The sequence below is a fragment of the Anomaloglossus baeobatrachus genome, chromosome 2, assembly GCF_048569485.1.
Source record: "Anomaloglossus baeobatrachus isolate aAnoBae1 chromosome 2, aAnoBae1.hap1, whole genome shotgun sequence".
NCBI classification, from domain to species: Eukaryota; Metazoa; Chordata; class Amphibia; order Anura; family Aromobatidae; genus Anomaloglossus; species Anomaloglossus baeobatrachus.
In genome coordinates, this window is record NC_134354.1 from 377,625,795 (window position 1) to 377,644,288 (window position 18,494).

Here is an 18,494-nt window from a genome sequence, read left to right on the forward strand (position 1 = left end):
TTCTCCTTTATATTCAGCAATCACAACAAAAAAAGTCTACAATAATAGATTACATTTTACACAGAGAAGGATGGATGCATGGGAGGAGGTTACAGCTACAGTTTCGCGCTCTGTTTCTTTTATACTATGTGTGGAGCAGAAGTGCGGAGACTTCCCAATTGTTTTCACTTCTCAATGCTGAGACAGGTACTATGGGATGTGTGGGCAGCAAGAAAGTACACCAAACTGCTTTCTCTGTAAACAAATGATCTCGGTAAAGATAGAGATTCATCATGTGTCCTATTTCAGGCTACCTCTTCTTTTGCTCTAGGGGACATCTGCCACCACCAGGTATCTGGTAGTGGCACTTTCATAGAAAGCATAGGAGATCCAAGATCCCAGATTTGTGGAGGAGTGGGGAAAGAGATGTATTCCAAACAATCAACCAAACCATTTTTTGCTCTACAGGTATCTATTGTACACAGTTTAGGTATTTTTCTTTCATGTCCAATCATACACAGCACCTATTTCTAATCTATATACCTAGGTAGTAGACCACTTGGTCAGAAGGGGCCAGAGCTGAACAAAGTAGGCGAAGGCCCACTTGACAGGGGTTGGTCCATGAGGGAATGAAAAGGGGCTAATGTTGTGAACAGGGCAATAAGAGGGGGATGGGCATCGGACATTGGGAATATATAAAGAAAAGTGCAGAAAAAGGGTCCATTTTGTGGGGAGCACACAGAAAGGAGTCCTGCCCACCTGCCTTCTTTGTTTTCAGTTGGAATTATGTTGAGGGAAGGTTTCATTTTCATGTCACAGTGGCGTGGGGTTGGGTCCTTCGAGTTGATGAAATTGGGGATCCACTTCTAGCACCATAGATTATAAGCGGTACGCGCTGTGTTCATGTAAAAGACAGATGTAAATTGTACTTGCCACATGGACATCTGAATGAGGCCTTCTCATCTATGTCTTCTCAGTGATAACACTCCTAAGGGATACTGCACACGAGCGTATAAATCACATTCCACTTGGACAAATGATATTTTGGGGGGCAGTTCCAATCTACGATTTTTTTCCTCATGACAAATCAAACTGAGGAAAACACCGCAGCATGATGCAATTGTCAGTGAGTATATGACACACACCCATACCAGTCTCTGGGTGCGTGGGAAACATCGGACTGCACTCCGAATTCAGTCCGATATATATACGCAAAGAGAATGGAGATTATGGAGGGGTTACTTTCTTCCTCTTCACCACACCAGTGATCCACTCACAAATATTGTGTGCATGACAGTGTATGGCCCAATTTCCTCCATTCCATATCTTATCGTCTTCAATAATAACCCATTGCCAACCCTTAAACCTATATAAATAACCACATCAAACCTTCTTTGGATAAATGTGTCCACAGCGGCCATTTTATTAACATAAAAACATAAATAATACATTTTTGAGGGGAGGTCCTTGAAGCTACCAGATTTGGCACGTGTAGCGCTCCTGAAGCCATCAGGAGCTACAAGGTACTGCATCTTTTCAAAGGTTGCAGACCTCTGCTTCTGCCATCCTTTCTTGGCACTGCCGGTCTTTGGCAGCCAGCTGGGCAATGGTGGCTTGGCAAACGGTCCACTTGTCATCCCTCTCATCGCTTGACACAGCGGAGGGGGATTCCTGGACAGAAGGGCAGTTCCCCCATGCTATCCCTGAGAGGGCGCCTTCCAGCTGACCAGTCAAAGTCTCAGTCTCTGGCCCCGGGTCAGAGGTGGCGAGGTTACAGGTAGCTGGTTTCTCTCCCACCTCTATACAATCATCTGGGTCATCAGCTGCCGGGCAGTCGGTAGCTGGGTCTTCTGCTACTGGGGAGTCAGTAACTGGGTCTTTTGGTGCCTGGGCTTTGATGGTCGGGTCAGGTGAACTTGCAACCGAGGGATGTGGACGGCTTGATGGGGCCTGAAGGGTGTCACTGATTTCACAGGTGACCAGGGTCCCTGAAGCTTCCGCTACAGGCTCTTCCTCCTCCAGGATTGGCAGCTCCCGTTCTTCGTGGGACCGCATGACTCCCACCATTCCCATCATGGACACCTCCCAGTCACGGATGGTGTCCATCTTCACCCTCCGCAGCATCTGGCTTTCCCAAGCCACCTCTGCTTCCATGTCCCAAGCACTTCAGAAGAGAGGGTGCACTGAAGTTGCCCCATGATGGCCAGGGTTTGCCATTGCTGACACCCTGCACCTCAGGTTGTCCCGGTACATTTGTACTTCTAGGACTCCAAAATCCATCTCCTTTTACATTTGTTTCATTTTTCCTTGTCCTCCTTGCATCGGAGGGGGCGGGTTCCCATTTTCGCGCCACTCTCCTCAGATTAGTTTTGTTTCTCTCCTTTTCTTGCATAGATGGGAGCGGGCCTTGACTTTCGTGCCACTCTCCCTGCCAACCCACAAAGGGCGGGTATTCTTTGACCCCTTGCTGTTCAATAATGGTCACTGGTTGTAAACTTTTCAATTAAATAGTTGTTTAAGCATTCAGTTTGTAAAGTGCACAGTACCCGGGTTTTGCCGGGCACGTTATCCTGTTCGTGACGCCAAGTTGTGGAACCCAAGGGGGCAGGGGGTCCAGGTCTAGTACCTGTTACTCGTCACCGAGCCGGTGTGGAGGTCTGGGATGTCATGGTAGCCTGCCCAGTTTCGTGCCCTGAGGTGTCCACAATAAAAGGGTAAGATAGGAGGTGATGATGGGGGTTGTTGTCGTGACATCACCTGTGGTATGCGGCCAGGTCTTAGCCGCCGCTGCTGTCACTGTCCTCCGGGGCGGATGGTAGTAGCAGCAAAGATGATCTCGCTCCCCACAGGTGGAGCGGGCCCCGGGAAGGATAATGAGGGGAGTAGTAATGGCGGGTGACCAGGCGTGGGGTGGGGCACCGGCAATGACAGGCTCACACAGTCTCTGTGATTCCAGGTTTTTTTTACTCACTGTTAAGCCACGCGCCCGAGTAGTGCCGGTCACCCGCTGTGATGGGCACCGTCGAAACCGGATCCCTTTGGAGGTCAGTCCGGTGTAGTGGTCGGTGGGCCCTTCCTCCTAGCGCCGTGTAAGATGGATCCCCATGGCTTAAAGCTACTTGGGGATCCCAGTCCATGTTGAGTGAAACTCCTGTTCCGTTTACAGGTGCCGCGGTTCCACAATGGGGCCGGATATGGATCAAGGCCCCGTATATGGCACTGTGCTTCAGGCACTGTGTTGGCAGGGAGACGTGCAATCTCCCCGTCCAGGCAGATTCTGGAAAACCAGCTTGAAGAATGATCTTCCCTGTGTGGCGCCGGTCTCAAGGGAGCAATGAATCTCTCCCCTCAGCTACCGTATAGACTCCTGTGTCCCACCAGAGCCACCGGTGAGACCTTCCGCTCCTTTCCTCTCCTGCTGGAGAACTCTCTAACTCTTGTGTTGGCTCCTGACTACCCTGGTGGCTGCTTCTGCCCTGGGTTCCTGTCGCTAGTAGGTGGTTGCCCCCCATGTTTGGTGACTGACTTAGGACCCTTAGCCTAGCCCGGTCACCAGTGGAGAGGGCAACCTGGTTGTGTGTTAGAGTTGTGCAAGTGGTGAAACGGGTACCACCCTCCTCTGGATCCGCGTTGAGCACTGCACGTTAAGTGAGGTACAGTACCCTGTGGTGGCTGAAGCCTCAGGGGCGCCACATAAGCCACCGCCAAAAGAGTCTGGCAGTGGCTCTCTCATAATGAACACAGAATAGCCAATAGTTATTGCTTATGGAGGAGCTGAGAAAGATAGCAGTTTGCCAAACAACCTGCCAAATCATTTTCGGCTCAATAGCTATCTATTGCATACAGGAGAGTAGCTTTCGCTCGTGTCCCATATTGCAGAGCACCCCTTTCTCACCTATGTACCAGACCACTTGTTCAAAATGCAATACCTATTGTACACTACTCAAAAAAAAGGAGGAATATTTGAATTTGATTCTAAAATACACTTTATCTTTTTCAGGTGAACTTAATGTGACCTTCTTTAAATGTTTGCATGCACATGTCCAACTGTTCAATGTTTCAGTGCTTTTTGCCCAATTTGCTGTTCTCTAACAAGGAGCTTAATGGCAAAATTCACAACAGGCGTTTGATCCATGAATCACAAAGTAAATTTAGGGGTTCAATTAGAATTGGTATTTAAACAGTCCTACTTATCACGCTGTTCAACTTTTGACATCATGAGACCAAGACGACAGCTAGCAATTGATCCACTTTACCTCATCATTGTCAAGCTTTAACCAGGATGTTCTCAGACAGAAATGACCACTGAGCTAAGAGAGTCATCATCAGGTTGCAACAGAGATACTGAAATAGTCACATAAAGGCATAGAAGTTGACATCCTTTGGCCACATCACACACTGATGAACGCTTCGTTGTGAACAATTCGGAATTGGATGATGAATGCCACACAACTTGAGGCACAATTAAGGGAGGTGATAGGCATTCAAGTGTTTTGTCTGTCTATTAAAAATTGTTTACATCAGCATAGTCTGCATGCTAGATAACTGGCAAGGGTACCTGACCACAGGCACAAACGTCATCATAATGCATGTGCCAGAGAGCATTTACACTGGGTGAGGTACCAGAGGGCCTAAGTGCTGTTCACTGATGAAAGTAATGTCATGCTGAGCAGAAATTATGGCCATCAACGATGTTGGAGACATCAAGGAGAGCGCTATGTATAAGTCACTATTCTCACCAGACAAGCCTTTAGTGGTGGTGGTGGTGGTGTTGCAGTGTGGGCAGATGTGTCTAGGGAATACAGAACTGCCCTACAATTTCTGGATAAGCCCCTACTACTTCAATTATATCATTAATTCAGTCGTTTTACCTCTGCATGAACAACACAGGCCTAATTTCATCTTCATTGACCACAATGCTCCAGCTCATCAATATTGCATCATTAGGACACGGCTGCTGGGGTACTGGAGACTGGGGTACCTCAAATGGAATGGTCTGCACTTTTTTCAGACCTGAATCCCATAAAAATCATATGGGACCAACTAAGTCGCCGTATAGAGGCTTGTAACTCCCTATCCCAGAACTTCAATGACCTGAGGGCAGCCCTTCAAGAAGAGTGGGATGCTATGACTCAGTAGACAATTGTGAATTACATGAGATGTTGTTTCCAAGCTGCACTTGATGCTCAAGGACACATGACAAGTTATTGAGACATTGACTGTTTTTGTGGTATACCCACCACTGTTGTTGGCTTTTGTTTCAATATATTGTTTCAGATGAAAAAAATCACCACTGAATGCTTCTACTTAAATGCCTTATTTTCATAATAAAATATCACCTTAGTGTGGACGTTTTACATTTTCCATATATTTCACCTCAAAGCCAAATATCCCTAACTTTTTATGAGTAGCAGTGGCGGTATATATTTTTGGTGCAACTTGTGCAGCCGCACAGGGGCTCAAGACATGAGGGGATACATGTTTACCTGCAAAGTAGGTGCAATTGTATATTAGGATGAGCTATTGGACTGCAATTAGCCCATAAAAGACTACTGGATCTATTAAATAATAAACTTTTATCAATATATTTTTTGTATAGCCACAACATATTCTGCAGCACTTTACAGTTCAAACGTTTATTATGTTACCTACAAATATCTGCCATCATATTTATATTTTTATTCTAACCAATAATAGCAGCTCTTTAATTGACTTTAATTCTGCTCTGAGCTAAAAATAATATTACAAAGGTTACAAAAACATTAGCTTTTTCATCTGATTTCAATCTCTGTTTTTCTGTCCCCATTGTCCACATACATCAATAAAACACTCATGTGGTGTTCTAAAAAGCTGAAATCTGCATCCACATTCAATGGAAATTCAACACTTGCACTTACTTTTTAGCTCTTAGCTACTAAAGTTAGCTAAAATAAATGATTTAACAAATATACCTATATAAACACTGTGAACGTGCAAATATATATACCATATAACTATATATATATATATATTCATACACATATACAGTATATATATATATATATATATATATATATATATTGTGAGACTGTGACCGGGGTTATCTATGACGGCCGGTATGTCTCGCCCCGGTTGTGCTCACTCCATGATAATCCACTATAGGGTTAATGCTGTTTTCCCTACAGGCTGAAGGGAGGGATAAATAGATTCAGGAACAAGGGCAGGTGTGCCGGGTGTGAGGGGGTGATCACATCTCCCTGAGTTCTCTGCCGGAAAGGCACATATGTAATATTGTGGACTTTTTTTCTTTGGAATAAACCGTGTGCTGTGAACCTTGGTGCCTGGATCCCGTGTCTTCTGCAGCGCAGCCGACGACGCTACCTCACATATGGTGGAGAATGCGGGCATGACAGCCGGTGAGGTGTAGCATCCATTCCTGGTGACCCAGTAGCACATGTCCTGGATTCGAGCGGCTATACTACAGCCCAAACCCGGCGACGCCATGGAGGACATACTAAAGCATTTGGCTCAGGCTAATGCACAGCAGCAACAGACCAATGCACACCTGCTCCAATCCTTGCAAATGCAGGAAAAAAAAATTCCAAGAACAGATGGATCAGGCCAATGCACGTCAGCAGCAATCCTTGCAAGTGCACCAAGAACAGATGGAGCAGGCCAATGCACGTCAGCAGCAAGCCTTGCAATTGCAGGAAAAAAGGCACCAAGAACAGATGGTTCTCCTGGCCAAGTCGATCCGTGCCGGACCGGCAGCAACAACCCCGGGATCGGGTGATGACGGCAGCGTCCGGAAAGCGGTGAGACAAGCGTTGCAAAAGATGACCCCGGGTGATGATGTGGAAGCGTTCCTGGCGGTGTTTGAACGGGTGGCCGAGCGGGAAAAGCTGCCGACCCCGCAGTGGGCTGAGGTATTGTCACCTTATCTGACGGGGGAACCCCAAAAAGCATACCTGGACCTCTGTACCGAGGACGCCATTGACTATGTGACCCTGAAAGCCGAAATACTGGCTCGGTTGGGGGTGAATACCTATGTACGGGCTCAGCGGGTAAATCAGTGGTTCTTTGAGGAAGCCAAACCCGTACGCTCCCAGGCCTATGACTTGTTACATCTTGTAAAAAAGTGGTTGCAGCCTGACACTCTGAGCCCGGCGCAAATGGTGGAAAGGGTAGTAGTGGATCGTTTTGTGCGCACTTTACCCGTCACCGTTCAACGGTGGGTCGGACAGGGTGACCCGAGTACCCTGGACCAATTAGTGTCCCTGGTAGAGCGGCATGTGGCTACGCAGGACTTGATACGGGACACTGAGACTTTGCGTACCGCCCGGCGGTTCGGCCCCTCCAAGCCTAGGGCCAAGGACCCACCGCTGACACCGGTGCGGGAGTCCGCTACCGTCCCGTCTGAAGCTGCACCCTCCGTCCCTGAGGTCCGGAAAACTATGTACCCTAAACGACAACTCGTCAAGGGGGTGTCCTTCCCTATTAGATGTTGGCGGTGCCAGCGGGTGGGACATATGGAAGCCCAGTGTCCACTCACCACGGAGCCCATGGATTGTGGGGTTACCCGGCGGGGTTCAATGTATGCTCAGGTGGTGTGTACCGCTGACCTGGTCTACCCAGAGACTGAGCCCCACTTGTGCCAAATTCAGGTGAATGGATGTCCGGTTACAGGCTTGTTGGATTCCGGAAGCTTAGTGACCCTTGTGCGATCAACCCTAAGGGCTAAAGTAAAGGCCACCGGACGTACCGTGGGGGTGGTTTGCATACATGGGGACCGCCGAGACTATCCCACGGGGATAGTCACCATCACAGCACCTTGCGGTCAGGTGCAACATGAGGTGGGACTTATTAATACTCTTCCCTATGATGTGATCCTAGGAAGGGATCTGCCCTATTTTTGGACTTTATGGAAGGGACCTCCTAAGTCCCCTCAGATATTGGTCAGTCCGGGACCTGAGCCCTACAATCCTGAATCCGGGACGCCTGCCGTAGGGGTCCCCAGGATAGGGACAGGATGTGAACCTGATAGGTCGCCCCTAGAGGTATTGGCAGGAGAGGCTGAGACGGTCGAGCCCATCCCGGAGTTGGAGGCGTCCCCGGATACGTTTGGGACAGCCCAACTCCAGGACCCTACATTAATACATGCCCGGAGTCGGGTGACAGTAGTTGACGGGGTGGCACAGCTGCCTGGTGCCCAGGTAAGATACCCCCATTTCGCTCTTAAGCAGGATTTACTCTACCGGGTAGATGAAATACGGGGCGTAGGGGTAGAGCAGTTGGTGGTGCCCCAGCCGTATCGCCGGCGGGTCCTCGACTTGGCTCATAAACACCTGATGAGTGGTCACCTAGGGGTCAAGAAAACGCAGGAGCGAATATTGCAAAGGTTCTATTGGCCCGGGGTCTTTGGGGAGGTAAAACGGTTCTGCGAAACCTGCCCGGAGTGTCAGCTTACCGCACCCCTGACCCACTTTCGCAGTCCGTTGGTACCGTTACCCATTATAGAAGTCCCTTTTGAACGGATAGGAATGGATCTGGTGGGGCCCCTCGTAAAGTCTGCTCGAGGGCACCAGCATATCCTAGTGATCGTTGACTATGCCACCCGGTATCCAGAGGCGATACCTCTCAGACATACTGCAGCCAAGCTTATAGCTCGGGAGTTGTTTGCTGTGTTCTGCCGGGTGGGGTTGCCCAAGGAGATCCTTACGGATCAGGGGACCCCATTCATGTCTAAAGTGACCAAAGAGCTATGCCGGCTACTCCAGATCAAGCAGTTGCGTACGTCTGTGTATCATCCTCAGACGGATGGTTTAGTGGAACGATTCAATAAAACCCTGAAAACCATGCTCAAAAGGGTGATTTCCAAAGACGGGAAAGACTGGGATATGATGCTTCCCTATTTGATGTTTGCCATACGAGAGGTGCCACAGGCATCCACGGGGTTTTCGCCTTTTGAATTGTTATACGGGCGACATCCCCGGGGATTGTTGGACCTGGCAAAAGAAACCTGGGAGCAGGAGCCCACCCCCCATAAAAGTGTGATTGAACACATTTTGGGTATGCAGAACCGCATAAGCGCGGTCATGCCAATTGTGAAGGAGCATTTACAGGAGGCTCAGGCCGCGCAAAGCGGACGCTACAATAGACAAGCCACCGTGCGGACCTTTAATCCCAGGGATCGGGTGTTGGTATTGATTCCCACGGCGGAGAGTAAATTCCTGGCTCAGTGGCAAGGCCCCTACGAGATAAAGGAAAGAGTCGGGGTGGTTAACTACAAAGTATTGCAGCCCGGTAGGCGGAAACCTGAACAAATATACCATGTCAACCTATTAAAACCTTGGCAGGAACGGGAAAACCTGATGGCTGTTTTTTCCCCACCTCCCTCCTCTTCGGGTCGTTCACATCCGGCTCCAGCGACCTCCGGAGGGGACGAACCGGAAGTAAGGATTGGAGAAGCCCTCACCAAGACACAGAGGCGAGAGGCCAGACGGTTGGTTCAGCAGAACCCCGATGTCTTCTCCGAGCTGCCCGGTAGGACCAGTCTGATACGACATGATATTGTCACCGAGCCCCACCTGAAGGTACGCCTGAAGTCATACCGGGTACCGGAGGCTCGACGACAAGCCATATCAGAGGAAGTAAAGTCAATGTTACGCCTGGGGGTCATCGAAAAATCCCGGAGTGAATGGGCTAGTCCGATTGTCCTAATACCAAAACCCGATGGCTCCTTAAGGTTCTGCAATGACTTTAGGAGATTGAACGAAATATCCAAGTTTGATCTCTACCCCATGCCCCGGGTGGATGAGCTGATTGATAGGCTGGGACAGGCGCGATACTTTACCACGCTCGACCTGACCAAGGGGTACTGGCAGGTGCCACTAACGGAGTCCGCCAAGGAGAAAACCGCTTTTGTTACGCCGGAGGGTCTCTTCCACTATGTTGTCTTGCCTTTTGGGTTACATGGCGCTCCGGCCACGTTCCAGAGGTTGATGGACTTAGTGCTGGAACCCCACCAGGCGTATGCTTCAGCGTACCTTGATGACATCATTATTTACAGCTCCGATTGGCAGACCCACTTGGAACAGGTACAAGCGGTGGTGGACGCACTTCGAACAGCCGGATTGACAGCCAATCCCAAGAAATGTGCGTTGGGACTCACGGAAGCCCGCTACTTGGGCTATGTAATAGGCCAAGGAGTGATTAAGCCCCAAATTAACAAAGTGGAGGCGATCCAGAAGTGGCCTAGACCCCTGACCACGAAGCAGGTTAGGGCCTTCCTGGGTATCGTGGGGTACTACAGGAGGTTTGTAAAAGATTTTGCGGGACTATCAGCCCCCTTGATGGACCTTCTCAAAGGCAAGAAGTCCGTCATGGTGCGCTGGACTCCGCAGGCCGAGGACTCCTTCCGGGCCCTGAAGGAGGTCCTGTGCGGACAGCCCGTTCTTGTAAACCCTGATTTCCGGAAAGAGTTCATAGTACAGACTGACGCCTCGGAGGTCGGCCTGGGGGCAGTGCTGTCTCAGGTGGTTCAGGGGGTGGAACACCCCGTCACCTTCTTAAGTAGGAAGCTCACCCCTCCCGAGCGGAATTATAGCGTAGTGGAGAAGGAGTGTCTGGCGATCAAGTGGGCCTTGGAGTCCCTACGCTATTACCTGCTGGGACGGCAGTTTCGCTTGGTGACGGATCACTCTCCACTGGTCTGGATGAGGTCCGCCAAGGAACGGAATGCCCGGGTTACCCGGTCGTTCCTTTCTCTGCAGAACTTTCGGTTTACGGTTGAACACCGGGCCGGTAGGTTGCAGGGCAACGCCGATGCCTTGTCCCGCGGCCCATGTTTGATGGCAGGAGTTCAACCCCGCACGCTTGAACTGAGGGGGGGGTATGTGAGACTGTGACCGGGGTTATCTATGACGGCCGGTATGTCTCGCCCCGGTTGTGCTCACTCCATGATAATCCACTATAGGGTTAATGCTGTTTTCCCTACAGGCTGAAGGGAGGGATAAATAGATTCAGGAACAAGGGCAGGTGTGCCGGGTGTGAGGGGGTGATCACATCTCCCTGAGTTCTCTGCCGGAAAGGCACATATGTAATATTGTGGACTTTTTTTCTTTGGAATAAACCGTGTGCTGTGAACCTTGGTGCCTGGATCCCGTGTCTTCTGCGGCGCAGCCGACGACGCTACCTCACAATATATATATATATATATATATACTGTTGGTACGGAAAGTATTCATAACCCTTTAAATTTTTTACTCTTTGTTTTATTGAGGCCATTTGGTAAATTAAAAAAAGGGGTTTTTTTCTCATTAATGTACACTTTGCACCCCATCTTGACAGAAACAAAACAGAGGTGTAGATATTTTAGCAAATGTATTAAAAAAACAAAAACTGAAATAGCACATGGTCATAAGTATTCAAACACTTTGCTCAGACACTCATATATAAGTCACATGCTGTCCATTTCCTTGTGATCCTCCTTGAGATGGTTCTACTCCTTCATTGGGGCTCAGCAGTGTTTAATTAAACTGATAGAACTTGATTTGGAAAAGCACACACCTGACTATATAAGACGTCACAGATCACAGTGCATGTCAGATCAAATGAGAATCATGAGGTCAAAGGAACTGCCCAAGGAGCTCAGAGACAGAATTGTGGCAAGGCACAGATCTGGCCAAGATTACAAAATCATTTTTGCAGTACTCAAGGTTCCTAAGAGCACAGTGGCCTCCATAATCCTTAAAAAGGAAGAAGTTTGGGACCATCAGAACTCTTCCTAGATATGGCCATCTAGCAATCGTGGGAGAAGAGCCTTGATGAGAGAGTAGAGTTGAGCGGATCGGTCATAATCCGGGTCCGGCGGATCCGGATCGGGTTGCCGCCGAAGTCCGTATCTTGAATCCGCCGCAATGTAAATGAATGGGGAGTCGGATCTGGGACGAGAGAATGAGAGAGTGTGAGAGAGTGAGAGAGTGAGAGAGTGAGAGAGTGAGAGAGTGAGAGAGTGAGAGAGAGAAAAAAAAAATAAAATAAAAACCGGATCCAGATCGTGCACCCCGAATCCCGGGTACTGGTCGGACTCTGATCGGGCTCTCAAACCGTGCGGATCTGGATTTTGCGGATCCGGGTCTGCTCAACACTATGAGAGAGGTAAAGAAATACCCCAAGATTACTGTGGCTGAGCTACAGTAGGGAGATGGGAGAAAGTGCAACAAAGTCAACTATCACAGAAGCCCTCCACTAGTCAGGCCTTTATGGCAGAGTGGCCCGACGGAAGCCTCTCCTCAGTGAAAGACATATGAAAGCCACATAGAGTTTGCAAAAAACACATGAAGGACTCCCAGACTATGAGAAATAGGATTCTTTGGTCTGATGAGACAATGATAGAACTTTTTGTAGATAATTCTAAGTGGTATATGTGGAGAAAACCAGGCACTGCTCATCACCTGCCAAATACAATTCCAACAGTGAAACATGGTGGTGACAGCATCTTGTTTTGTGGTAGGGATAGGACGACTGGTTGTAATTGAAGGAAAGATGAATGCGGCCAAGTACAGAGATATCCTGGAATAAAACCTCTTCCAGAGTGCTTTGAACCTCAGACTTGGCCCTAGGTTCACCTTCCAACAAAACAAAGACCCTAAGCACACAGCTAAACTAGCAAAGGTGTGGCCTCAGAACAGCTCTGTGACCATTCTGGACTTGGATAGCCAGAGCTCTGACCTAAACCCAATTAAGCATCTTTGGAGAGACCTGAAAATGGCTGATCACCATCCAACCTGACCAAACTGGAGAGGATCTGCAAGGAACAATGGGGTGCTTCTACTCAATACTGAGCAAAGACAATTTAAATGGGTCTGAATACTTTCCATACCCACTGAAGTTTAAAATTCTATATAGACCAACAGGACATTACTGCTTGGAATAGCACAGGTGTGCACTAATGTGCAATAATTAGCAAATTCATATATAGCAAATACACATAATGAATTCAACATATGCATTTAATACGAGGGGCTGCTGATAAGTCTTTGGCTTTGTTGTCTTTTTTGTTTCTATGGTAATGAATGTTAAATCACATGAAAGCCTTATGTGTCTAATATATGTTTTCCAAATTTTAAGTTTGTAGTTCATGGCAACAGTGCATGCGGGAAAACAAAATGGCGGTGTGTAATGCGATATTCACAGCAACTGAGAGCAGAGGAGTGATAAAATTCTTGTTTCTGCAAGGAAAGTACATGAAGGATATTCCTGGTGATATCTCGCAGACATTGGGAGATCAATGCCCTTCATATTCCACAGTTAAGAACTGGGTTGCCAAATTTAAAACGGGCCAGTTTAGCACCAATGATGAAGAACGTCCTGGACAACCAAGAGTAGTTGTTGTTTTGGAGATCGTCGATGCTGTGAACAACCTCATACTGAAGAATCAACGAATTTCAACTAATACAATAGCAGACATCATGGGGATTTCCTGGGAACATACTTGTGTCATTATCCATGAACATTTGGGCATGAGGAAGCTATCTGCAAAGTGGATCCCCAAATGTTTGACAACAGATCAGAGAAGCATGCGACTGAAAACTTCCTGGTCCATTTGTCAGCGTTTCCAGACTGAAAAGAAGTTTCTAGATTGACTGGTCACTATGAATGAGACCTAGATTCATTTCTATGACCCTGAAAAAAAAAGCAGTCAAAAGAGTTGAGGCACAATGGTTCTCCTCTTCCAAAAAAGTTCAGGGTGCAAAAATCAGCCACTAAGGTGATGGCATCTGTGTTCTGGGATAAGGAGGGCATGCTGCTAGTGGACTACCTTCAAAGGGTTCCACCATCAATGCAAGGTGTTACATTGAACTTTCAACAAAAGGTGCGGCAAACTTTCCAATTGAATCTTGTTCCTGGAAGTCAACGCCTCCGCTCACACTGCACAAGCAACCACGGAAAAACTGACAGAGTTGGGCTTCCAGCTGGTTGACCACCCACCTTATTTGTCAGATCTAGCTTCCTCCGACTATCATCTGTTTCCAAACCTGACGAAACATCTTAAGGATACCAAATTTCACATAATTTCTGATGCCATGGCTGCTACAGATGCCTGGTTTGAGGCACAACCGAAATCCTTCTAGGCTTACAGAACTTGGAATACTGATGTAAGATGTGTGTTGACATCAGTAAAGTTTCATCATCTTATCTCGATTTTTTGCTGGGTAAAGTCAAAAACTTATCAGCAGCCCCTCGTATAATAACATTCTATCGTGAAAATTCATGCCCATTGGCTATTTGGTGTTGAGTCTAGAGATGAGTGGTTCCGTGGAGGTTCAGTTCGCCAGCAGCCAAGGAGCCAAGCCTCCACTGGCTCGAGTTTGACCCGAACCCTGGTGCAAGTAACTGATTGGCATTTTGAGTCTTCGCACACAAACTGCTAGCCATAAGCAGATCACTTCTGGGGGACGGTGGGTGGGCTTTTCCAAACAATTTTTTGGGTTCCTCACACTACATATAATTATGTTGATTTTACCCCCAGTGCAAGTCGTTCAAACACTGCAAGCGGTTTTCACAGTGCTGGGCAACAAGCTTACCCGAGCACAGCATTGCTCGCGGGTGTGAAGTTCGCACATAATGCATCTGAACTCAAGAACCCGAACCATGATTTTTTTAAGTTAGTGTTCAGTTCAAAAATTGAACCTCAGGTTCACTCATCTGTAGTTGAGCCATAATATCCAAAAACATTATCTTAACAAAACTTTCTTATGCCAGTCTCCGCCTACAAAAACCTTTTTCTATGCCAAAGCATTTAAGATGATCAAAATTTCCTTTATGTCTATAACATGTTTAGTGACTCCAGAATATCTATTGTTATGTTTCTTTATTTTGTATATATGTTCAGATATTCTTTTTTTTTTTAATTTGCGAGTCGTGCACCCTATATAACACCACACATTAAATCAAATGTTCAGTATCACAATTCATGAATGTTTATCAAATTTAAAACTATCAGGTAATACAATTCATTTTCTATTTTCACCAAACAGACAAATGCTGCATGACTTTCCACACGAAAGAAAACCTTTTACTGACAACCATATTTGATTTCAACATGAGCTTTCTTGGAACATACTGGATGACAACATAAGTCCTAATAAGTTGCCTCTCTTGGGGACAATCCTATATCCCATATTCAGGACACTATTCAAAGATGAATCCTGAAACAAAATATTTATATATTTATTATTTTTATTTTTATTTATTTCTTTAAACTGGGAACTGTATGGATAACTAAAAGTAAGTATAAACTCCATTTAATTTTTATTATTATTTTTTCCACTATTTTCCTATTTTGATTATCTACCTTTTTGAATGCTTCATTGATAGATATAATTTTATACCTTCTATCATGTAATCGTTTATTATTAGTAGATTCATCAAAAAAATCCTCATTATTATAGCACAGATGCTTTGCTCTCAAAAATTCTCTGTATGGTATTGCATTAATTGTTTGTTCAAAATGATAACTATTTGCATGCAGAAGTCAGTTGCCACTATGTGGCTTCTGAAATAAATTGTTTTATCAAGATTGTTAGCTGACAATTTAACATCTAGAAAATTGATTTAATCTTTTGAGCAGTTAGCTCTAAAGCCCAAATTAAATTCATTGTCATTCAGATAATCTCTGAATTTAGGTATGGCATCCATGTTGCCTGTCCATATTATCAGGATATCGTCGACGTAGCGGCCATACCACCTGAAAAATTTACCATTGGGATTATTTGCGCTGTGAATGACAAAAAGGTTCCTACCATGAAACAAAGGGAATAGCAGGGGGTGGTGAGAATCGTGACCCCATGGGGGCTCCCTCCGACTGTAAAAAATATTCATTATTATACTCAAAAAAAGTTGTGGTTCAAAAGATATCCAATTGCCATTACAATAAATTGCTTTAAATCATTACTGTATGAACTTAAATGGTTCAAGTTAAATTTCACTGCTTATATAGCTACGTGATGTGGGATACATGAATATAAGGCATTTATATTACAAGATACAAAAATATATTCTTTCTCCCATGCCAATTTATTCATAGATGTTAATACCGCTTTGGTGTATTTGATATATCCTGGGGTGATGTGAACCAGCAACTGCAGGAGCTCATCAATCTAAGAGCTGAGTCCTTCATTAAGGGAGCCTATTCCGGCAATTATAGGTCTTAGAGGAGAGGGAAAAAAATTATTTCTGCATTTTTGGTAGACCATAAAATCTAAAAATGGTTGGAAAGTTTGAAATAATATATTTTTTTTCTTTTTCACTAAATATATTCAAACTGACTCCTTCTGATACTGGTTAGTGATTTGTATGTTTGACTATAATTCAATATTTTGTATGCTTCTTGTAAGTATATAGCTTTGTCCCATATACCACATCTGCTGATTTATCAGATTTTTTTTATTATTATATTATTATTTTTTACCAATGAGATAGCTTCCATATGTTTTTTTGATACATAATAGTTGTTACCTCTTTTAGAGCGTATTCTTCATTTAATGACAGTAATTCCCTTTCTACCCCACTTTGAAAACTGCCTAATATCCTACCTTGGTCTTTTTGGGGGTAGGAACTGGGATTCTTTATTTTGACATCGATATGATCTTTTTTTTTTTTTTTTTACTAATCTTATTTCATTAACAAAACCTGACCAAACAACACTTTATATCAAAAATGTCTTTATTAAGATTCACTAAAATGACACGAATAAAAAATATGTATAGGTTCATCACAAAGTGCAAGTGTCAATTAACATAAATTCCAACTAGTGGAGCGCCCAGGACAAATATTGATTAGAGGTTAAAGACATATATTTAATGATGTTGAGAAGGGAGAGGAGACAGATATGCCTTAATGTCTAATTCTCCACCCTTACTGTCCCTTCCTATCAACGGAAGAATTGTAATTGAATGGATAACCCCCGTTCCTCGACAGCTATTCCTGATTATCCCTAGGTTCCACTAGTAGGGACCATCACCACAGTACTCCCAGTGCTAAGATAAACAGACAAAAAATAAAGACATTGGACAGGTGCTGAACTGTCAACTGATTACATTTTTCCCAGTGCTCTGCAGGAAAAACTACCTACTGCCCCCACATTTCTTTTGAAAAGGGCAGGGATCGGCAATAATTATCCTGCTAATACTAGATATAGATCATATCAGAAAAGGAAGCGCTTGTATAATGTCTCACCCCGTTCCATATAACCCAACGTGTTTCACCCCTTCCAAGTCAAATACAATAGGGGATTATCAGGGGATTTTGTAAGGAGGTCATACCCATACCCGATCCCTGCCCTTTTGAAAAGAAATGTGGGGGCAGTAGGTAGTTTTTCCTGCAGAGAACTGTGAAAAATTTGTTTCAGTTGACAGTTCTGCACCTGTCCATTGTCTTTATGTTTTGTCTGTTTCTCTTATCACTGGGAGTACCTGTGGTGATGGTCTCCTACTAGTGGAACCTAGGGATAATCAGGAATAGCCGTCGAGGAACGGGGGTTATCCTTTAAATTACAATTCCTCCGTTGATAGGAAGGGACAGTAAGGCTGGAGAATTAGACATTGAGGCATATCCGTTTCCCCCCCTCACTGTTGTTATATATATGTCTTTAACCTCTAATCAATATTTGTTCTGGGCGCTCCACTAGTTGGAATTTATGTTAATTGCACTTTGTGATGAGCCTATACAAATGTTTTATTCATGTTATTTTAGTGAATCTTAAAATTAGAAAATATCCATAGGATAATGATTAGCGCTCAAACCCAATGTACCTATAATTCTGCAGCTAGATTTTCAGGCAAAACCCCTTATTTTGCCTAGAGTAAAACTAAATAAAAATAGAAATAATTCGTATATATGAAATCAGCGCTGAATTAAGGTTTAATTTAAATTTTTATTTATTTCTATCATTATTTTAATGATGAAAAACTTGCGATAAAAATGTACAAAGGACCATAAAACACATAAATACCACTATATATACTGTGAAAAAATTCTTCCTCTAAAAAGTGTGTGGAACCCCGGCCGGCGGCTACCACCTACAGATAGAAATTATACAATTAAAACGTAAATATACTGAAGAAGGGTTGGACGTCTTTGTCAGAGATGGAGAAATAAAAGGCGTCCAAAAAATATATATTTTCCAATAATAAGGTCCGCTCAGAATCAGAACAGTATTTTTTATATATACTGTGTGTTAGAATGTTTAAATAGCATAGAATTCCTCCAAGTCTTACAATTATTGTCACACGCTCCACATAAAACCAAGCTCCCCTTGGTATGTTTAAACTTCCTGCAATCCTGGGGCTAACCACAGGAGTGTTGCAGGAATGCAACGATACACCGGGACACCAATGATGGGTACCCATTGCAGGTTACCTGAAAAATGATTCCAGTCTGGAGTCCCTGCGCGATGTGTGCTTCTCGTGTCTGGATAGATTAGTTCCAGCAAGGTTAGATCCGATCTACTCTGTGCGGAATCCTATGCCCGG

At 45.2% G+C, this 18,494-nt stretch overlaps 1 protein-coding gene across 1 annotated transcript in view; it reads right to left on the reverse strand.

The window, feature by feature from the left end:
* The window catches only part of GRIK3 (glutamate ionotropic receptor kainate type subunit 3), a 1,015,705-nt gene that overhangs the window by 313,040 nt on the left and 684,171 nt on the right, over positions 1 to 18,494 (reverse strand). The window lies entirely within an intron of this gene.